The sequence below is a fragment of the Bos taurus genome, chromosome 4 (genome assembly GCF_002263795.3).
Source record: "Bos taurus isolate L1 Dominette 01449 registration number 42190680 breed Hereford chromosome 4, ARS-UCD2.0, whole genome shotgun sequence".
NCBI classification, from domain to species: domain Eukaryota; kingdom Metazoa; phylum Chordata; class Mammalia; order Artiodactyla; family Bovidae; genus Bos; species Bos taurus.
The window spans coordinates 16014786-16038799 of NC_037331.1; the positions used below are offsets into that span (position 1 = coordinate 16014786).

Genomic DNA, 24014 nt, shown 5'->3' on the forward strand with positions numbered 1-24014 from the left:
CACGCTGTCTTAAAGTTGTGAGCTCCTCGTGAGGACTGCACCAATGCCTTCCTGGCTGGGAGGAGCAGAAGTGCCTCTTTGCTGCTGGGTGGTGGCAAAAGCCACGAACCTCCACTGCTGCTGCTGCTGCTGCTGCTAAGTAGCTTCTGTCATGTCCGACCCTCTGCGACCCCATAGACGGCAGCCCACCAGGCTCCCCCGTCCCTGGGATTCTCCAGGCAAGAACACTGGAGTGGGTTGCCATTGCCTTCTCCAGTGCATGAAAGTGAAAAGTGAAAGTGAAGTCGCTCAGTCGTGTCCGACTCTTAGCAACCCCATGGACTGCAGCCCACCAGGCTCCTCCGTCCATGGGATTTTCCAGGCTAGGCCTTCTCTAACAGCACCCCATCTGGGATAGGGAGGGATGCCTTGTTGCTACCAAGAGGGTCTGGAAGTCCAGGCTCCCTGTGTGGTCTCTACTGGTACTGTGGGGAGGGAAGGGAGGACAGCAAGTGTCATCCCTGCCTGGTGGGGAGGAAAATTCCAGCTCCCTACGTATCCCTCTCTGTCACCACCTTGGCAGGTATGTGGGGGTGCCTTGGTACAGCCTAGCGGAGGCTGAAGTCGAGGCTTCCCCCTAAGACTTTGCTGGCATGGGTGGGAATGGGTCAGTGGTTTTCTGTGGTTTTGGCTAGAGGAGAGCTGTTTGTGCATGCATACTCAGCCATGTCCAACTCTTTGCCATCCCATGAACTGTAGCCCCAGAGAAGGCAATGGCACCCCACTCCAGTACTCTTGCTGGGAAGGTCCCATGGATGGAGGAGCCTGGTGGGCTGCAGTCCACAGGATTGCTAGGAGTCAGACACGACTGAGAGACTTCACTTTCACTTTTCACTTTCATGCTTTGGAGAAGGAAATGCAACCCACTCCAGTGCTCTTGCCTGGATAATCCCAGGGATGGGAGAGCCATGTGGGCTGCCATCTATGGGGTTGCACAGAGTCAGACACGACTGAAGCGACTTAGCAGCAGCAGCACTGTAGCCCACCAGGCTTCTCTGTCCATGGGCTTCTCCAAGCAAGAATACTGGAGTGAGTTGCCATGCCCTCCAGGGGATCTTTCCTGACCCAAGGATCGAACCCACATCTCCTGTATCTCTGGCACTGGCAGGAGGATTCTTTACCACTGAGCCACTTGGGAAGCCAGAACTGTTTAGATAATTCTAAAAGTTTTCCATTTCACTAGGATGACCCATTCCTGGTCCTCTGTCTAGGCAAAGCAGGCTTTGGTTAAGGGTTTTTGTTTTGTTTTGTTTTTGTCTGTTCCTGTTGGTATTTCTGGGTTGCCAGCTTCTTCAGCTCCAAGTCTGGGATTTTTTGAGGCAAACAAACAACCAACATAGGAACTAACCATATGTCATTCTCCAGGTCTCAAAGCCCCTAGCTGATCTGCCTTCTTCTCTCTACCTCTCAGCCTTCTTATGTTTCTTTTATACATAATGTCCAAGGGTTTTTAGTTTTACTTAGCTGGAAGAATATGGGAAAGTACATCAACTTCATCTTCCGAGAAGAAGTTGTCTCTTATTTCAAGAAAAATATAATCTGACAGATGTGTTCATTCTCAGGGTAGGAACAGAGTCAGAATGACGAGAGAATCACAATGACGAGAGAATCACTCACTGGTAGTGATGGGAGGAGGGAGAAGAAAGGGTGCGATCCTGTGCACAGGTTGGCCTTAGATATGACAATGGATAGTTCATCTGAAGTCACAAGAGGGAAAGCTGAGAATCTATGACAAATGCAGGGAGGTTGGTGGTGGGTGGACAAGGATGCACTTCAGTGTTAGACTCCATTGTCTCAGTGGAATAAGGGAGAAAGGGAAGACTTGGGGTTTGCAGAGAGAAGCTGCTTTCAAAAATGGTAGAGAGAACTGATTAGAGAAATACAGGATTGCTAAGCATCCTGAAACTACATGAACTTTGAAGGAAACTAGTTGGCATAGTTGCTTGCTTTCCTCCAGAACCAGGTACAAAGTTGGCAGATAAGCAGGGGTTTAATCAATAACTGTGTAGTGTCAGATGATAGGAGGGGAAAAAACAAAAGGACATGAGAGTGTGTCTAAGGGAGCGATTATGATGATGGAACACAAACTCAGGACCACAGCATGGCACAGCTCCAGAAGGTACTGTTTACATTGTATTCTGCAATACAGGGATCCTGCATAGATTCTAACATGGATGAGGGAGAACCTAGGTAAATGGACAGTAAATATTTGGGAGGGTGAATGAACTGGGAGCCCTAATAGAGTTAAAGAATCGTTAAGGTGAGACTGGTAAATGAGAGGCATCCGAAGACAGGAGATGATGGCCACAGAGAAGATATCAGAAACTGAGATTTAGGAGGTGAAACAGGTATCAGAAATGAAAAGATCTAGAATATGAGAGGTTATAGCTGAAATGAGGTGGAGGATGCTTAACAACCTGGATGCCCTTAACAAACTTCCCATTGAGAATAACTAAAAACAATGAATAAAATATACAATTATATTTTAAAATGCATCAATGACCTGCTAATAATGTAAGGCCAAAATGAACTCAAAGTGAGGTCCCAGTGGGATGACCCAGGCACTGATACTGGCCTTAGGACTGAGGGCTTTTGACAAATCAGAGGATCTTCAGTTCCAGTGTTCACAGCCTTTAGAGATATGGATGATATTTGACAAAGCAAAAGAGGGCAGTCTCAAAGACAATCCTACATAAAGCTCAAAAGGGTATACTAGAAATAAAACTGTTCCCAAAGCAGACAACAAGGATATCTACTTATCTTAAAATTTGGCACTGGTAAAGGGGAAAAAAAAATCTTTCCTGAAAGTTTCTAAGTACAAGGTAGCCCTCAGGTGTGAGTTTTCTTACTGGACTAGCTCTACCTCAGTAGTCTTCAAAACTTCAAGCTGAGAATTCAGTTTAAAATGGTCCTCTTTCAGCAGTAGCCATGGGCATCTGCCAGAAACACACACAGATCCTTTTTAAATGAACTCCTTTTAATCTTGACTTCAAATAATTCCCATATAAATATGTGTCCACAATTAAAAAAAGAAAGGCATGATGAGTGAGCTCCAACAAAACAACAAAAAACTCACATCACCTATGCAAATGTTAGGTATTGGAAATATCAGATAGTATAAAATATATGTACACTTTATAAAGATTGGAGAGGCAGACAGTAGGGAGTCGTCATTTGCAGGAGATAAGATTTTTACATAGAAAGTATAACAGAATCTATATATCAAATAGAATTAAGATTTTTAAAGTAAAATTGATGCTTATAAGATCAATATTTTAAAAATGCATTTCTGTATACCAGCAACAAATAATCAGAACATGTAATTAAAAGATGCTGCTTACAGTAGTATCAAAAATATTAATGACCTAGGAAGAAACTTAACAAAATCCAAGTAAGGCCTGTATACATAAAATCATAAAAAGATTGAGTGAAATTAAAGGAAACGTAAATAAGTGGAAAGAGATACTATGTTCATGGATAGGAAGATTCAATATTATAAAGTTGTCATTGCTTTTCAGATTGATCCACAGATTTATTTTATTATATTTAAAATCCCAACAAAGTATTTATTTTGACTGGTGGGCATTGAGGGATGGATAGTGGATTTTGGTAAGTTGATTCTCAAGTATGTCACAGCTGACACTGAAAATCAGTTGAGAAAGTATAAGCTTTATTTTTTATTTATTTTTTAAATTTTATTTTATTTTTAAACTTTACATAATTGTATTAGTTTTGCCAAATATCAAAATGAATCCGCCACAGGTATACATGTGTTCCCCATCCTGAAAAGTGATGCTGAGAAAACTGGTTATTCATATAGAAAAAAATTAATCTGAACTCTTACTAACACCACACACCAAAAATCAGTTCTATGTGTATAAAATACTCAAAATTTGGTATAGCTTTAAACATTTTTGAAAGTAATAGAAGAAAATGATCATTTCAATTAAAGGAACATAAGATTCTCTATGTCTTCGCTGGTGGCCCAGTTGGTAAAGAGTCTGCCTACAATGCAGGAAACCCAGGTTCAATTTCTGGGTCAGGAAGATCCCCTGGAGAAGGAAATGGCAACCCATTCCAGCATTCTTGCCTGGGAAATCCCATGGACAGAGGAGCATGGCAGGCTACAGACAATGGGGTTCACAAAGAGTCAGATACCACTAAGCAACTAAACCTACCTACCAGACAGAAAAGCACAGACAGTAGAGGAAATTATTATTAAAGTCAACTACATTAAAACTTCTTTAACTTATACATTATGAACTTTCTTCTGTTCATCCAGAGAAACCATAACAGGAATGAGAAGATGAGCTACACGCTGAGAGAGGGCATTGCATGTGACAAAGGGTTAGTATCCAGACCATACAAAAACTACAACCATTAAGGAAAAAATACAACCTAATTTATTTTAAATGGGAAAACAATTTGAATGGGCACATCATTGAAGGGAGAACATAAATGGTAAATTAACATATGAAAATATGTTTAACTTCATTTTTAATCAGTGAAATCTGATCAGATTGACAAAAATTTATAATTGTGAAATACCAAGAATTACAAATGTGGAGTCACTGAATTCTTATACTGCTTGGTGGGAGAGTAAATTTATTTCAACCATTTTGGAAAACAATTTGCATTATCTATTAGGTTGAAGGCACTGCATGCTTTTGACCTAGCAATTCTATTCTCTGATGTTTGGTCTTGTACACACAGCATGGGAGATAAGTACAAGATGTTCACAGTAGCATATTTGTAAGAGCAAAAACTAGAAATAACCAAAGCATCCACCAACAGTAGAATGGATTAAAAATTATGGTACATTCATATAATTGAATACTATAGAGCAAAAAACATGAGTAAACTGTCGTTATTTGCAATGACATGGATGAATTTCAGGAATATGTTATTATGTGGAAAAAGCATGTCCCGGAAAGACCCATATGGTAACATTCCAATTATATGAGGTTCAAAGCATGCAAATTCAGACACACACACATACACACATATGTATACGGAATGATTAGGAAGGAAGGATGAGATTGGAGTGGGACACAAAGGGGGTTAAATGCTCTATGTCTTAAACAGGACACTGGATACATAAGTGATCAGTGTAGTGTTACTTTTTTTAATCATTAAACATTTTATAAATATTATTTTGTACATATTCAATACTTAATAAAATGTCAAGGCTTTTTTGGAATTGAGGAGGTAAAAAGAGGTTTATCACAGAATGATTTCATGCTGGAAAGTTAGAAACAACTAAGATCCCCAATAAAGGTCTGATTAAATAAATTAAGGTACATATATAACACAGAGCAGAATCTAGTCATGAAGGATTATGAATCAGAAGTGCATATAGTGACATGAAAAGCTGTATAGTAGGTAAAAGAAGTTACAGAATAATACAGTATCTCATTTGCATAAGAAGCATAAAAATACACATACATAAGACTATTAAGTGTTCAGTTAGTGCACCAAAAAGTTAACTGTGCTGGGATCTGGATGTTGGCTATTAGAATTACATTTAGTGCTTTTCCTTTTGATTTCCTCTCATTTTTCTCTACCAGAAACATTATTACTCTTATACTAAAAGAAGTCAGAGAAAGAGTAACAAAAAATATCTGAGAAAGATTAGAAAGAAGAACGTAAACATAAAATATTTGGAAATGACCTTCACAAAATATTCATGTTATTTGAAGAAAATTACAACACTATTCTTAGAGGTAAAAAAAAATGATATTTGAAGATAAATGGATCCATCTGTCTATCATCCATCAAGTCTCTGGCTAAAAGGCAATATCATGAAGATTTAACTTTTCAATTTAATTTACAGGATTAAAATAATCCCCAAAAAAGTCCCAGTGAAGTAATTTTTCTAATTGATAAAACAGTTCTAAAGTTATCTGGAAGAATAAATGAGACAACAGAATAATAAAAGAAAGAAAGAAATATTGACAACAGAATTCTGAAAATTAAAAATTAAGAGGTTAGATGTGTTCTAATGGATAAATTTTTAAATGAATGATCGGAACTTGCCTGGTGGTCCAGAGGCTGAGTCTGTGCTCCCAGCGCAGGGGGCCCTGGTTCAGTCCTTGGTCAGGGAACTCGACTCCCTCCCCCCGCACCATGCCACAACTAAGAGTTCTCATGCCATGACTAAAAGGTCTAGCATGCTGCAGCTGAGACTCAGCACGGCCAAATAAATAAAGAAATACTTTAAAAACTATTTAAGAAATAAGTAAAATTAATGATCAAGCAACAACTACTGAACCACTATGATACAAATAGGAAGCTCTTTAATAGCTAGTACAAAGTGCTCAAACATCATTTTATATTTTTAGAAACAGTGAATGTTGGAGGAAATAATGGTCATAGAGAAAGCAGAAGATAAATAATGTTGGAATAATGGCTCCAAAATCACAGCAGATGGTGACTGTACCATGAAATTAAAAGACGCTTGCTCCTTGGAAGAAAAGCTATGACCAACCTAGACAGCATATTAAAAAGCAGAGACATTACTTTGCCAACAAAGGTCCATTCAGTCAAAGCTATGGTTTTTATAGTCGTCATGTATGGATGTGAGAGTTGGACTATAAACAAAGCTGAACAGCAAAGAATTGATGCTTTTGAACTGTGGTGTTGGAGAAGACTCTTGAGAGTCCCTTGGACAGCAAGGAGATCCAACAAGTCCATCCTAAAGGAAAGAAATCCTGAATATTCATTGGAAAGACTGATGCTGAAGCTGAAACTCCAATACTTGGGCCATCTGATACAAAGAACTGACTCATTGGAAACTACCCTCATTCTGGGAAAGATTGAAGGCCGGAGGAGAAGGGGATGACAGAGGATGAGATGGTTGGATGGCATCACTGACTTGATGGACATGAGTTTGAGCAAGCTCCAGGAGTTGGTGATAGACAGGGGAGCCGGCGTGCTGCAGTCCACGCGGTTGCAGAGTCAGATACAACTGAGTGACTGAACTGAACTTAATAGCTAAGGAAGGATAGTTAGTTTTTTACCTTAAAATATATTCTGAAACAAATTTGACTGTATTTATCTAAATTATAGATGAATTAATGTGAAAAATTTAAATCATTATACAGAGGAAACAGAAAATATGCAACATATTCACGATGGTATTAATATGTCACTAAATCCAATAACTTTGCAGTACCAACTGATAGTCTTGACTACCAACCTTCTTTTTCTTCCCTTTGCTTCCTTTGACTTCTACAATATACAATGCCCTGATTTTTCACCCCACTTTGGTTGCTACTTCTCCAGTTCCTTTGTAAGATTATCCTCCTCCAAAAGCCATTATACTTTTGAGTTCCTCAGAGCCCATTCTTTCTCTACACTGTCTCCCAAGGTATTCACATCTATACCCACAGCTCCAATTACCACCTCTACTCAAGCGACTCAAATTTAACTCTAGCGCAGCCATTTCTTTCCTACTAGTATAGGTCAAGATCGCTGAAAGATACAGGTGGTGCAACAAAATGTACCATAATTAAGGAGACTGTAGTCACAAGATCATTTGCAGAGGGCTTAGGGAAAACAATAGAGAATCTATGCTCCAGCATCTCAGGGAAATTTTCCTGCCTAGAATTTAAGTAGGAGATGGAAGTGATTAATGGATTACAAAGGAAAAAAACAGGAAGACATGGGAGGAAGAAGAGCAGGAGAAGCAGGAGGCAAAGGAGGCGGGTTTGAAGGAGTCAAGGTGGAAAGAGAAGGAGATGGGAAAGGGGAAGAGATGATGCAGGATGTAGACGATACAAACACTCAGCCTTCACTCTTCTTCCTAATCTGCCTATACCTCCCCTTGACTGAATGCAACTAGAAGCCAGAGCACATGGGGGCCATGTGATGGAGATACATGGAATCTTGACACCTCCCACACAGGTCAGAGTCTCTGGACATGCATCAGAGTAGAGATGGGTGGAGACTGGCTCTAGATGGGGAGGCAGAAGAGATCTATTCACCTCCTACTTGGCTTCTTCTCTAGGACATGCAGGGGTATTTAAAATTCAACACGTCCAAGATTAAACTCATGAACTGCCCACTCCACAAGCTCTCAAGAACAAAACTAATAAAAAACAAACTGACCCTCTTTCAGTGCTTTCTGTGTCATCAAAGGGTATCAAGGTCAGGGCTGTATCTCATAACAGTGTAGGAATGGGTTGGATTGGGGCAAGAATAGGTGCAGATAGATCACTGAGGAGGCTATTCCATTAGTCCAGGCAGAAGTGATGCTAGATGAACCAGAGAACTTTTGGAAATGATGAACATAAGTGGGTAGGTTGAAGTAGATAGATTGAAGAGATGTTTAGAAATAAAATTTTTAGGACTTGTTATTAGAATGGATGTTGGAGGTAAAAGTAATGCGGTTCTCAAAGATGACACCTTCAGTGACATCCCATGGATCTTATGAAGGAGACACAACTCCTTGACATGGACTCTTGCCCCTTCGTGGTCATCGTCCGCCACCCCCCACCCTTCAACCTTCCACCTTCATCTTGCACCAGGCTCTTCTCAGGATGTGGACTCTGTTTACACTCTTTCAGTCCTTCCGGTTTCCTGCGCTTGCCCCTGAGCTGGACCTTTGCACCTGCTCTTTCCACTGCCTGTAATGCTCTTACCCAACTACCTAATTCCTCTTTATCATTCTGAGCTCAGTCACCACTTCCCCAGGAAAGCTGCCCCGACTTCCCTAACTCTAGTCCTCTTTTGAAAGCTCTCCTACACTGTGTCCTTCCCGTCATAGGACTTATCCATTAATACTTACATGCATTTATGTGGCTTTTCAGTTAATTTCTAATATACACCAATGCCCCACCAGGATATGAACTCCAGGAGGACAGGGACTGTGTCTTTCTTGATTCACAATAATCTTATTGTCTCTAATAATGCCTGGCACCTTATAGTTCACACACACAGACACATATACACACTCTTTAATGAATGAATGAATAAAAGTAAATGCAATGGAATATATCATTAAAAAAACCACTGATGGATTTAATAGATTTAGATTACATTCTTACCTATATTAAACAAAAGTAAAGAATAAATTATAAGTGATAAATTTGGAGATATATTCACAATGTAAAGAAAGGCAAGAAGACTATATTCTCAGTAGAGTCCTTGCCACATCAGCAATACAGATGCTAAGAACACCCAACAAGAATTGACAAAATGAAATAAAAAAACAGCAACAACAACTACAAAAGCCCATAGAACAAAAAGGGTTATGATAAACTTTCACTGAAGAAATTGAAACTCCAAATAAAAGTGACCTAAAAAATAAGGAAATACTATCTCGTGGAACCAAAAGGAGAGGATGGCTTCTTTTGGGATCATAAGATGGTACCCAACAGTCACTGGGGGGCGGGGGGGCACCATGTTCTCTTGTTCACATTCATCAGAAGAGAAATGGAGTCTCTTCGCTACCAATACAATATAAGCACTTCTCCTTAGCGTCACTGAGTCAGTTTCGGACCAGGCTCGGTCAATTCTGCTATCAGAGGAATGCCATATTCTGACTTTGAACCATTCGCTAGCAAGAGAGATTGGATTTGCACGTTTGGTTTGTGTTAATTGAGACCCATTCCTGGCACTGGGGTCAATTCCAGAAACCACAATGTTGCTGAGGAATCAAATACAAAGTTCACTGATACTGGCCAACCATGGGGGGAAACAGTCAACCTTAGGAGTGAAGCAGATACAAGAAAACAAGGACAGCAGTGAGGTGTCATTGTTCAACTTGCAAACTTCAAGTCTGCTTGAACTGTACAAAATTATCATTCATTTAAAACAGCTTATAAATTGATTGAATCTTTCTGGAGGGCAACTTGGCAATATATGAAAAACCTTGAAAACACTTATGACAGATTTTGGAAAGCATGCATGTGTGTAGAAATAAGACAGAAACACACAAAAATGTTCTTGTGGTTGTTACTGGCTGGCAAGTTTATGGGTAATTTTTATTTTCTTTTAAATATTTTCCAAATATTCTTTAACAAGCCTAATTTTGTTTATTCAAACACAAAGAACATGAAGGAACCTGTTATTTCAGAACATGGACCACTTTCAGTCAGAAATATCCTCTGAAAGCTTAAGCAGTGGGAAAAGCAGTGGCAAGGTTTCATTGTTCTCTGAAGGGGATGAAAAGAAAACAACAATCTATCTGAATCAAAGATTCCAGGTTGCAGAATCCAGTGGGGGAAGAAAAAGAAACAAGTCATAAAATCCTGCAGAAAGATATGTAGCTATCTACACAACATTTAGCACAAGGTTTATTCTAATCCATGCTCTAGTTCAGCTCCAGAGGCGCCTGGCTAGAGGCCTTAGTGCGCAAACAGTCAGAGTCACATGACCAGACTGAGCTGGGTCTACCGTCACTTTTGCTGAGAAGAACAGGCAGGCCAGTTTTAAAAACATGAGCACAGGAAAACATCTGAACTCACTTTTAAGTGAAGAGTCTGAACACCTGGGATTAAGAAATGTGTGTTACTGAACTGGGACTTCCAACAGATCTTTAACCATGAGTATCAGTGACAATGTCCTTTCTCCAGATTTAATTTGATCATTTTCCCTATTTTTTCTCAGACCACCCGTTTGATTCTCCACCTTTCTGAGTAACCTTAGACAAGTCATTTAACCTCTGCTGTAGCCTTTCAGAGAGAGGCTCTGTCATGGACTTCCCTCTATCTCAACATCTCCAGGGTTTCCTTGAAATGAAAGACCAGGAAAATCTATAAATTTAGCATAGCCTTCAGGAGAAGGAAAGGGCAGCCCACTCCAGTACTCTTGCCTGGAAAATCCCATGGACAGAGGAGCGTGGTAGGCTACAGTCCATGGGGTCGCAAAGAGTAGGACACGACTGAGTGACTTCACTTTCAGGCTAATACCACTGTATTTTTACACCGTCCTTGTTTTAAGGGCTTACAAACAGACCTTTCACCTAGATAAGAAGGGAGTTTTTGCCAGCATCAGATACTATCCCATCAGTCTCCCAGCAGTTACAGCAATCCAGCAGCTCAGCCTGTGCCTACATGGGCCGTGAACGTACAAGTGAGGACAGCAGAGAGGCAGGAAATGGGGTTAGGTTGATTTCCATCTATTAGCAGCGGCTTAAACTGGCGTGCTGGGCAGCTCCGTCTCCCATTGGCCACAGCTGCTACGAACAGCAGGATGAGGCTTGACCTATATCTGTCGGGTGGAAGGCAAACCCTGAATTTGTTTGTAGCAAACTTCAGTGTTCCAGAACGCCAAGTTTCCCTTGTGCTTGACCACATACAATATTTTTATCAGGAACCGTGATATCCTCCACCTGCGGGGAGCTTAACATCTGTGGGTTCCCCCCTCCACGTCGATTCTTTTGCTTTCTTTCTCACTGCCTCTCCCCCTCCTGTTGCCCTGTGACCACTTTTGTCCCCCTGCATCTGTGTCATTCTCTGGCGGGGAGAGGTTGTGATGATCACAGCTGTGCTCCTTCTAGCAATCACGGTCACACGGGCCCTTCTCTGCCTGCCCCAGTTTCCATGTGACCAAGTGTGCCCATCCCTGGCACTGGCAGTTGCTACCCAGGTTAGCACAGCCTCATGCCTGCATGTGCCCTTCTGGGCCATCGAGAGTTTCAGAATGTGTCAGTCGCTAATACCACTGCCGCTGTAGACAGAAATACAGAAGCCTGTCCAAAACATGGGTCCTAAACTTCCTACGCAGTAAATGTTTAATAGTTTTTGAAGGCCAGATAATTTCAAGATAGCATGCAAGTGTTTGGACATTGGTTTCCCCAAGTTAGAGAATAAGCTACTTGAACTTGCACTGAGGCAGTCACCATGCAAACATGGCAAAGCCCCTTTCCTTTGTCTTGGGTCTCAGTCAATATGGATGTTGCTTTGAGTCTCAGTCAGGATGTGTGGTATTTATTTACACTGACATCACAATGAGAAACTTAACTGACTCAGTTCTGCCGTCACACTACAGCCTCAGTGCAGTTAGACTTCTATTTATAATGCAGAAACGGCTCTCCATTACCTATTCTCGTTTCTTCACTGGGGCCGTGTAGGAACAGAAAAGCAGCCCAGATGATGGAAAATTATTCCAGCAACTCAGGTCCCCATGTACACAAGCCACATCACTGTAATTTGAGATGGGAAAGACCTATTAAGTCATCCCACTGATTCTCTGAGGGCGTGTGGTGGTTTTTTCCCTCTCCAATATGCTGATCTACTTTTTAGTGCCTTTTCCAATTGTAAATGTCACAAGTGATGGGGCTTCCGTGCCTTCCTGGGGGACAGCGCAGCTCAGTCAATAATAGGTCTCTCCATTAGGGCATGAGACCTGCTCAGCCACGTAAATCATCTTTGTTTTGACTTTCATTTCCACCCCTCCTCCTGCCGTCCCCTTGGATCACACTAAATTATTCCTCTCCGTCCCTGCTATTTACACTCTTCAAGTTCTTATGGCCAATGAGCCAGTCCCTCTTAGTGAGAGCCAGTGGTCATGCTGGGAGACTTATCTCTTTCATCTTCCCTCTGAAGGCAGTCCCTTCAGGCTGATCAATCAAGTTTGTTGCTCTTAGATGAATGCCAATTGGTTTCTCAATAATTTGCCACATTTCTTTGTCACCCTGGCTGCTCAGGAAAATCCCCTTTGTTTGTCTCTGTTGTTGCCAAGAAGATGATGGAAGTAGAATCTCTGCTTACAGCAAACAGAGTGGACCTCTTCAGCCACCAGGCATCCTCCTGCCCCCAGGACACTGGCGTCACCCAGGCCCTGATCTTTCACTCTCTTACTTGGGTGTGGAGCTACTGTGTTAATAGGACTTCGGTGTGTTTGTAGAGACAGGAAGAGGTAATATGTATTTCATCCAACCAGCTTTCCTTGTGGCATATTTAGTTAATGCCCATTAACTGTTTAAATCATAGTTTGCTGCCCATCTCAATCCTCAGTTGGAAAAGCTTCCTTGAACTCCCTCAAGGGAAAGCTAGCCTCCTATTTTCCATTAATGCTCCCACGTTTCCTGATTACTAAAGAGGACGACATAGCCACACTGGACACCTTGGCCAGAGGGGGAGTTCCCCTGCTATGAGAGGGACAGACCTTGAACAAACTGAATGTCACTGCCAACCAGGAAATTTGGGGAGTGGATTTTGCAGTGCTAGGGTCAACAGTGTTCCAACCTGTCCCCTAATTCCCCTGAGTGCTAAAGTACCACATTTAATAAGGTCTTTCCTAATGTGTTCAATGTTCATATGTCTGCAACAACAATAACTAGCTCAATACTTTATGATCTGTTTTCATCCAGTTACTACTACTTAAGAGTCACTAGAGGAGGAAATGGCACCACACTCCATTATTTTTGCCTGGAGAATCCCATGAACAGAGGAGCCTGGTGGGTTAAAGTCCACGGGGTCAAAGAGAGTTGGACATGAATGAGCGAGCATGCACACACATAACAGTCGCAACCACCTTGTAAGAAAGAAATTATCTTCTTTATTTTACCGGGGAGGAAACTGAGGCTTAGAGAAGTTCCATTGCCCAATTTCACAAATACTCAGTTAATTCTCCTTGCCATTCCCTTTTGTTCTTCTCCTGAAATCATTGGAAAATATGCTCCATGAGCAATATGTGAAAAGGCAGGCACTAACTGCATACAGGTTCCTAAAGTCACTGAGGCTCTGGTCATTGCATAATATTTCTCTGTGCTCTTAGTTGGCAAAAACAGAGTGACTAGACGTCATTCACAGTTCAATAGGAGTCCTATGGTTTATCTGCAATATAATTCAGTTGTTATTTGATGACAGAGTATATTAAAATTTATAACACAGAGGCTGCTATCTCCTTCTAAACAACAATGTAATATTATTAGGAATGAGCTAAAAGTGAGCTTATCTCTTCAAATACCAGTTCAGACCCTGAGGGGATCTGTTTTTCCTGCAAAGTTGATAAAATTATATACACCTAAGATAAAAGAACAACTATATATGTCAATACATGTTTATTGCATGATTTGAAGAAACAAAGGACCTGAATAATACTGACTTTTTTGAGTAATTTAGAAAGCAGAAATATAATTTTCTACCAAATAGATGGTAAAGGAGGCACAGTATCCTAAAATTGTGCTAACAGCTAGGCAAAAGAGGGTATTGACTGCATCATTAATTTTCAGATAGTGCTTATCAATATTTTTAATTTGGCAAAAATGGGATTACAGTAGGAGAAAGACCCATGCTGAAAGGGTTTTATGCCATAAGGGATTGAAGCAACATCCAAACTGCCAGAAATTTGAACAAAATCCACATCAAGAAATGTATGCTGTTAAGTAAACTGCTTCTTTCTGTAGCCTGGCCAGAGAAAGCAAATTGCATGTGCACATATAAACTGTCAACACACAGAAACATGCAAAAATCTGTCTCTATCAAAATGGAAGGCAAAATTATTCCTTCTCTATCAGTGTTAAGATAGAAGGCAGAATTATTCTTTCTGCGTCAGCTCCGGGGCCCTCCCTGTCTCATGCGTAACTAACTCTAAATTGTACTTTGTGGCTAGACTGATGGTCTGTAACTTTGTTGCAAGACATTACAAAGTCAGTGTTCCCTTGAAGATGCCCCCACAATGATTCCAGCTGTGTTTCTTCATACCCAGTACTTAATGGTAAAAAAGAAAACCCTTATTGCTTTTTAAAAAAAAGTACTACAAATGCAATACATGTTTACTATGCTGCTGCTGCTGCTGCTAAGTTGCTTCAGTCGTGTCCAACTCTGTGTGACCCCATAGACGGCAGCCCACCAGGCTTCCCCATCCCTGGGATTCTCCAGGTAAGAACACTGGAGTGGGTTGCCATGTCCTTCTCCAATGCAAAGTGAAAAGTCAAAGTGAAGTCGCTCAGTTGTGTCTGACTCTTAGCGACCCCATGGACTGCAGCCTACCAGGCTCCTCCGTCCATGGGATTTTCTAGGCAAAACTACTCGAGTGGGGTGCCATTGCCTTCTCCGACATGTTTAAAAATACAATGAGAAAAAAAATAAAATAAAAACGATAGTTTTTATTTAGAAGTAACCAATTCTGACACACCCTCCTACTGCCTTATCTACATAGCTATATATAATATGTGTATATATTCATCTTTATTAAAACAGTGAGTTATTTGTTTTAATCTTCAATAATACTTCTTTGTTCCTTTAACTTAAGATCTCTGAAGCTCTTACGGGAAAACTGATGCTGTTTTAAACTGATCTAAATAGGGTGAAAAATGCTTTAATTAAAAGTTTTTAGTAATATATCTGGAGAAGGCAATGGCACCCCACTCCAGTACTTTTGCTTGGAAAATCCCATGGACGGAGGAACCTGGTAGGCTGCAGTCCATGGGGTCGCTAAGAGTCAGACACGACTGAGCGACTTCACTTTGACTTTTCACTTTCATGTATTGGAGAAGGAAATGGCAACCCACTCCAGTATTCTTGCCTAGAGAATCCCAAGGATGGGGGAGCCTGGTGGGCTGCCGTCTATGGGGTCACAACAGAGTCAGACACGACTGAAGGGACTTAGCAGTAGCAGCAGCAGCAGTAATATATCTACCTCATAGGACTCCCATGAGATTTGAAATCTTTTAAAAGTACAAGACACCTTCTACAGCCAAACTTTGGATAAATACCTAGAAAATACATAACACCTATTATTCCGCTCAGTATGAGTCTATTTGAACTTTTCCATGGATTTCAGTGTGTATCAGTGACCTGCAACACAATGCAGAGGGACTGGCATTGCCTAAACCCAGCTTTGGGAATTAAGGGAAGTGGGGCAGGAGTTTGATATCAGACCTAAAGGACTGATGTCAGTATCAGGCTTGTTTCTCTGCCCACCTACCTCCCCGACCATGCACATCGTCTTTGCTCCCAAGAACAGAGCTTCTCAGGAGTATTTTTTAAAACATCTTTCAGGTTATTCTTAAGTCTCAAATATTGAAATATCTATGAAGTCCTTGGAACCCTAGACAGAGTTTTGACTTTTTACACTGTATTGAATATTGGATTCCATCAGATTGAAGACACTATTAAGTTGTACCATTATTTTAAAGTGATGCTAAGAAAAAAGATGCTGCCAATTACATTATGACATGCCATTAATTTCACATTTGATGCAATTTTAGAGACGTTGCTTAGAAGAAAAGCTCTGATAAACCTAGGCAGTGTATTAAAAAGCAGAGACATCACTTTGCCTGCAAAAGAGTATAGTCGAAGCTATATTTTTATCAGTAGTCATGTACAGATATGAGAATTGGTCCATAAAGAAGGCAGAGCACCAAAGAATTGATGCTTTTGAATTGGAGTGCTGGAGAAGACTCTTGAGAGGCCCTTGGACTGCAAGGAGATCAAACCGGTCAATCCTAAAGGAACTCAACCCTGAATATTCATTGGAAGAACTGATGCTGAAGCTCCAATACTTTGGCCACATGATATGAAAAGCCAATTCATTGGAAAAGACTCTGATCCTGGGCAAGATGGAAGGCAAAAGGAGAAGAGGGTGGCAGAGGATGAGATGGTTAGACAACATCACTGACTCAATGGACATGAATCTGACAAAACTCCAGGAGACAGTGGAGGACAGGGAAGCCTGGCGTGCTACAGTCCATGGGGTCACAAGGAATGGGGCACGGCTTAGTAGTTGAACAACAATAACACACACTGCATAAAGAATGTCCAGTCACATACCATGAACAGACTTTTAGTGCCTACTGCATATTAGGTTATGTACAGAACATTTAAAATTAGAATAGATATCTTTGGCATTTCATTTGTTTATTTTTTTGGATTGAAATCAAAGCAAAATGTTCATATTTTAACGTTTATGTTTCCATGGAGAATACTCATTTTTCCAGACCTAACTTTATGGTCTCAGAGTGGGAGCAGAGGCCATCCATATGGTCTTGAGTCTCTTTATCTCTTTGTAATGTATCCTCAGAGACAACAAAACTTTAACTTAGACCTCTTTTCAGTTCAAGAAGCATGTCTGGGTTCTTTCAGCTTCAAGATTCCAGCTAGTCACTTAATTCAGTTTTTAAAAAATTCATCAGGTTTGGAAAATGCAGATTTATTCCAATCTATATTTATCATATCCTCTGTTTGGCCAGTTTAATTACCAGATTTAATACTTAGAGAGAGTGAAACTCAGGCCACTTAACTGTTTTGTCCCTCAGCATTCAGGGAGGTTCTTTTTTGTCTAGGTAAGTCTGTCCAACACAAAGTACAGTCTTGTTCAGGCTCTTTTAATCTTACAGATCCAAATATGTTCTTTTAGTTGCCTAAGATATCTCTTCTCTTGAGCGTCCCTGGTGGGTCAGTTGGTAAAGAAATCTCCTGCAATGCAGGAGACCTGGATTTCATTCCTGGAAGATCCCCTAGAGAAGGAAATGCCAACCTATTCCAGTATTCTTGCCTGGGAAATCCCATGGACAGAGGAGATTGGCAGGCTACAGTCCATGGGGTCACAAGAATCGGACACAACTGAGCGACTAAACCACCAAAGCTTCTGTAATCCAAGTCCATATTTCCATCTTCTTTTAAATCATTCTGCCCCATGTTGGCAGCTGCTTTCTAGTATCCAAATCTAGAATCATGTGGTTTCCCCTTAGGGAGAGAAAGAGGCATTCCCTATTTATACAGAAGAGTAATTTGCTACCTGGGATATAAACACAGAGCCACTAGCCCGTCAAATGCGAATCTGCTGAGACAGTAAGGGAACAACTTTGTATTGCTCCCAGCCTTTCCTCTTTGAGTTTTACCCTTTCTCCTTTTCTTGCTTTAAAATGATTATATTTAAAGCACAAGATAGAAATAGAAACACTAAAAATATTTAAAATGTGAAATTTTGATGGAGTTTTAAAAAAGCATATTTTAAGGAAATATACATACGGGTGATCTTTGGTGGAATAAGTTTACCAGCTGTGTACTGAAGGGTAATGGTGTATTTGAGCCCACTCTCTCCCATTAGGCTGCTCCCTGGGGCCACAAATAAACCCGTTAGCTAGAAAACAAGCTGGAGGAGGCTGAGCAAAGATTTATATCACCTAGGGCAAACTTTTTCCTGAAAAGGCAGAAAAATCCCCAATAACTGTGAGGAAGGTGGACTCCAGAAGGCATTAATTAGCAACGGTCCTGAAGGGAAACCTCCAAGGGAATTCAGAGAAGATAGAGACTAAAGGCTGAGACAGGAAGGGGCGGGACTGATATGTGAGGCACAGGCCATAATTGCTTTTTGGAAGTGGCTGAATTGGGCAAAGACATCCTTATTCTTCAATGAACAGAAACATTTTTCTCCAGGTCATCTGGATTCTTTGCTCCCCCTAAATAAATACTTCTGGATCCAATCAGAGTGGGAGACAAACAAATCTAGTTGTTTAAAAATCCCACTCATATTGCTGAGCTGCTTTCTTATTGATTATAATTGTATCTTTCACTTATAACCTCAGTAAGTAACTGAGGTTCTAATTGTTGGTCTTGAAATGTGATGCCAGACCCAGGCCGTATTCCTTGAGATCACTGGGTTAATGTTCCTTCGTTTAGAAATGTAACTCCTAAAACGGTTTCCCTCAAAAATTGTGGGATGTTTAACCATTCCAATTTTATCTAACACAGATGATTAAAATACATTTAAACAAGTGTTTGTGTGTCTGCTACAGACTGAATGTTTGTGTCCTGGCAAAACTCATATGTTGAAATCTTAACCCCCAGTGTGTGACAGTATTAGGGGGTAAGTTTTTTTTGCAGGGGGTGGTTAGGTCCTTAGGTCCTCTCAGGAATGGCCCTAGGGCTCTTACAAAAGGGACCCCAGAGAGCTTTCTGGGCCCTTTCACACTGTGAGGACACAGTGAGAAGATGACTCTCTATAAACTGGGAAGCAGGGCCTCACCAAGACGCCGCATCTGCTGGCACCTAGATCCTGAACTTCCCTGCCTCCGGAACTGTGAGAAATAATGTTTGGTGTTTGACCCACCCAGTCTATGGTATTCTTGTTACAGCAGTCTGAAGGAAGATAGCTTCCAAGTGGGATGATGATATCTTCAAAAAAGAATTTTAGACGTCTCTTTGTTTGTGTTATATAATAAAGGGCTGATCTAAATTCAAAACTGGTTTTAATCACAAATAAAAACTGTAAATGCAGGTTCAAATAACAGTGTAGCTATCAAGTGCTGATGTTTTCTTTGCATTTCAAATATTTCTGGAAATATAAACATAATCAGTATGATTAAAGAAAAATGAAATTATCTCATGGCTTCATTTCCTGTTTTCATTACTCATTAAAACTTTGATAAGTGTGGTGAATAAAATGTACTACATAATTACAGTGTGCCAGAGATTCCTTTGGACACAACCTACATTAATTGTAAGGTGTTTTTAAATGAAATATGTGTGCCAGGTAATGGATATGGACTTCTAAGATCAACAGTCATCTTCCTTTGTGAATTCTTCAGTTCCTTAGCTTATCAGTAGAACACAATAAGCAAGATAGCCAGCTTTTACTGAGTGCTTACTATGTGCCAGGCACTGTGCTAGGAGCTTTAGAAGTATCATCTACTGAACTCTTTTGAGAACTCTGTGAGCTAGGTTCACACCTATTTTACACACACGGTACCATAAGCTTAACTGTACGTTTTCTCTGTGCCATGTTAGTTTTAGGCAGGGAACTAAACTCTGGAAGTTCCATGTAATAATTTTAGCATAATAAGAAATTACTTGAAGGATCAATTTTATTTGCAGTGATGAGAACACAGTGTGCTGCCACCAATGGGCTTGATGCTATGTAATAAATATCCCTTATCATTTGCATAATTCCTGATATATTGTTTTATTTCTAAATGTTAAGATGTTTGCAGAAAGTCATGTTTGTGTGTGGGAGGCTGTGCACAGGCACATGTGTGGTGGTAAAGCATTCTTTCTAATAATATGTGTAAAACCTATTTTTTTCTACATATAGAGGAATGTCAAGCCACCCAGATATGAAAATAAAAGCCATCAGTTATGCCAGTGCCCTCAGGGAACCATTGTTAACATTTTGGTGTATATTCTCCAAGTTGCTTTTATCCATGTGTATGTATATAAAAATATATTCAAATTTAACTGGAAACATACTTTATAGCTTGGTTTGATTTTACTGATTTTTAAAAATTCATTTGATAATAGTATATCAAAATGCTTTCTTACAATCATTAAAGTTTCCTACGTAATTTGAAACACAGAATCCCATTGCATGGTTATACTTTAATAACTAGACCAAGCCCTTATCGTTGAACATAAGTACAGGTGGGAAAACTTTAAATATAAATTCCTAAAGTCTTCCCCACATTATAGGTCTTAGATCTTTCATGATTATAAAAGCATTGAACCAAATTTCTATAGATCTTAATTTTAATCTAAAACTACAGGGTTAAAGGCAACTTCAGAGGAATTTAGTCAATTTTCCTACTTCTACATAGGAATATATCACTGTCTCAGATATATCTTTCTAGAAACTATCTTGAATTTAATGAGGGAAGTATAATATTATGGAGACTTGGTGTCAGGAGCACAGGCTTTGACCCTGGACCAAATACTAAATAAAGGACTCTGACCTTTGACTTGGACTTTATTACTCTCATTTACTTTGTTTCTATGAAGATTCCATTGCAGGGTTTTTGAAAGATTCCATAAGATAATGTATATAGATTGTCCTGCACAGTATAGATGCTGAACATATGCTAGAACATTTTATTTACCCTGCATTTCTCAAATCTGTAAGATGTCCTTGCATTTTTCTACAATTCAAGTAAACACAAAGCAATATTTCTGAAGATCATTACTAAGTCCTCGAAACTGGTTTGATGTTTTCTAGAGTCTGCTTTCATAATTCTTAAACATTCAGACCTTCCGAAATTGCAAGACACCAAACAGTGTCAGACTTTATTTTTCTGGGCTCCAAAATCACTACAGATGGTGACTGCAGCCATGAAATTAGAAGACGCTTACTCCTTGGAAGGAAAGTTATGACCAACCTAGACAGCATATTCAAAAGCAGAGACATTACTTTGCCAACAAAGGTCCGTCTAGTCAAGGCTATGGTTTTTCCTGTGGTCATGTATGGATGTGAGAGTTGGACTGTGAAGAAGGCTGAGCACCGAAGAATTGATGCTTTTGAACTGTGGTGTTGGAGAAGACTCTTGAGAGTCCCTTGGACTGCAAGGAGATCCAACTAGTCCCTTCTGAAAGAGATCAGCCTTGGGATTTCTTTGGAAGGAATGATGCTGAAGCTGAAACTCCAGTACTTTGGCCACCTCATGCGAAGAGTTGACTCATTAGAAAAGACTCTGATGCTAGGAGGGATTGGGGGCAGGAGGAGAAGGGGACGACAGAGGATGAGATGGCTGGATGGCATCACTGACTCAATGGACGTGAGTCTGAGTGAACTCCGGGAGTTGGTGATGGACAGGGAGGCCTGGGGTGCTGCAATTCATGGGGTCGCAAAGTGTCGGACACAACTGAGCGACTGAACTGAACTAAACTGAAGTTATACAGGAGATATTGCCACTGGTCTGGTCAGTGACACTGATGGTGGGAAATTTCACCATTCTTTATATATTGTCTCGCTGCCATTATAGAAAGAACTCACTGAATTCTTAAGAGATTCTGATGTTATTCACTTGGGTTCCATTTATAGGCCAGCATGACAAGGATAACTGCTTTCCTGTGTTGTACTTATTTCTTGATACTGATTCTTCCTCTTGCTTAGAAGCAGTTCCTTGTTTCAAGTTAGTTTCATTCATTTGGGTCTGTTTTCCAATGTCAGACTATTTGGTTTTAATTGTATGGTCATGTTATCTGCACATGTACTATAATCTATTCTTAAATTGCTGATTGCATTTAGGGCAAATGAGTTAATCTGCACCCTCACAGTTCAACAAGAAGCCATTTATCCATCTATGCAGTGGAGTAGGGACACAGAAATAAAGCCTGCCTCTTTTGGAAGCAGTTTTCTTCTTAATGCGAGTCCAGTAGCTGAGAGTTTCTCTAGCCTTACATGTTTGAGTAGATTTTGGTATGTCATCTGTGTGGATTAGGTGTCTGTAGGCTTTGGCTGTGAAAGCTGTAATTACCAATGTTTGAAAGACATCTGTGAGGGTGAGGATACAGAGAAGATAAGCCAAAAGTAAGATATATAATTACCACACCCTGTCTTCCTATCAGGAACTCGGGGTGTTTAAAGCAAATTAGGACCTTGTAGACAGCCCTTCTCCTATCAGGGTGCATCATCAGGTTGCTTGGCAATTAGGTAATCAATCTCTTAGGCAGGAAGTGTCCGCTCTCACATACACGATCAGCTGATAGGTCCTTCAAAGACCAGGGGTGGAAAAGATCCATGCTTCTCTGTTATTTACTCAACATATCCCTGACTCTCTTTCTATACAGGCAGTTTTTATTCAGAGGAAAGAACACTGGGCCTGCAGTCAGGAGAGCTGATTTCTAGTTCTGAATCTCTCATGAGCTGTGACCCCAGCCAAGGCTTCAAGCCTCAATTTCCCCATTTGTAAAATGGAAGTCATATAACTACTTCACACAAGGATTGCATATAAAAAGGTCCTACTTACGAAAGGTCTTTAAAAATACTATGAAATTTCTAGAAAAGAAAAAACCATGGAGAATCACACCATTTCTTTGGAATGCTGAATATTTGTTTTGGTTTTCATCTCTAGCTGAATACTGAACATATATATTTTTGATATTTATGAGTTTGTTGAATGCCCAGCTCCACTATGAATAGCTATGACTGGGAAATATTGAGAGAAATTACAAGATGTCTTATTATTGATAATTAAAACAAAGGAACTAATTCTTTCAAAGGTAAGGGTAGCTTAGATCTGACTCACAGTTCTCTACTCAGACTGGTTTTTCTTAGATTTTCTTCAAGGAAAACTCCTTAAAAGTTTTGCAAGAATAAGTGAGGTGAGATTGGCCCTTGAGTAAGGAAAGGGGGCAGCTAAAGCCTAAAGCCTCTTTCTCAGCAACAAATTTAAGTGCCTTGTTTATTTTCATGTGATTAAGTGACATTTGTATAAATACCTTATTGAGTAATGGTGCTGTGGCAAAACTGAAGTTTATGTAGGACACTGCTCCACCCAAGGCGAGCGATTAGAGCAGGTATGTAACCTAAGTCCCCGTCGGCTTCTCCATTGAACCCTGAGTAAGCAGTACTAGGAGGGAAGACCAGTGTGGGCCACGTGGCATGGCTGAGGTGGGAATACAGGGCAGGAGAAGCCTCTCTGAATGAATGAAGGAAGTGTGAGGGGTGACAGGGAGACTAACAGCTGAAAATTGATTCTGACTATTGATGGCAGTCTATCGAGTTAATGCAAATTAAGGTGGCATGAGATTTGTTTTTTAAAAAGCCTTTTCCCCATGCAGTGTAATAATAACCATCTTATTTTAAATGTAGCCAAGAAGGGCTGTGTTTGCTCATATGATCCAGTTTCCACACTTCCCACACCTGGGGAAGTATCAGCTAATATTGATTTAGCACTAATTTATACCTGATGGTCAGAGTCAACTAGGAGAGAGGAAAACTGGTACAAATTAGTGAGGCCCTGTGGTCCCTGAAAGTGGTCTGGGGCTCGAATGTTGTATATCAATACAAATCACCCTTTCTGGGAGGGAATGGAAAAAATATTTTAAGCAGATCTGAATCTGCTCTTAATGGCTCTACTGCTGTCGGGCTAAAGATCTCCTTTAAGAATGCTAGGAATGGGTAAGATCAAGTTACATTCTTAGATTTTTATTATGTTTAGCTTATTAATTTGGGAGCTAAGCAAACTAGAAGCAGAACAGGCTTTAAAATACCTGACTTGTTACTGTATTATGAGTAATCACTGTTAGCTGGTTTATTCCATTTACCTTTTCCTCAGTGAAATTCTATAATAATAGAATAATAATAAAGAA

General features: G+C 40.3%; 1 long non-coding RNA gene across 1 annotated transcript in view; it reads left to right on the top strand.

Moving 5' to 3' along the window:
• The first annotated feature begins 415 nt into the window (after positions 1-415).
• LOC132345170 (uncharacterized) overlaps positions 416-24014 on the top strand; it is a 35991-nt gene continuing 12392 nt past the window's right edge. The window contains exon 1 of the long non-coding RNA XR_009494326.1: positions 416-4386. This is a non-coding gene — a long non-coding RNA (uncharacterized lncRNA). The remainder of the gene's footprint in view (positions 4387-24014) is intronic.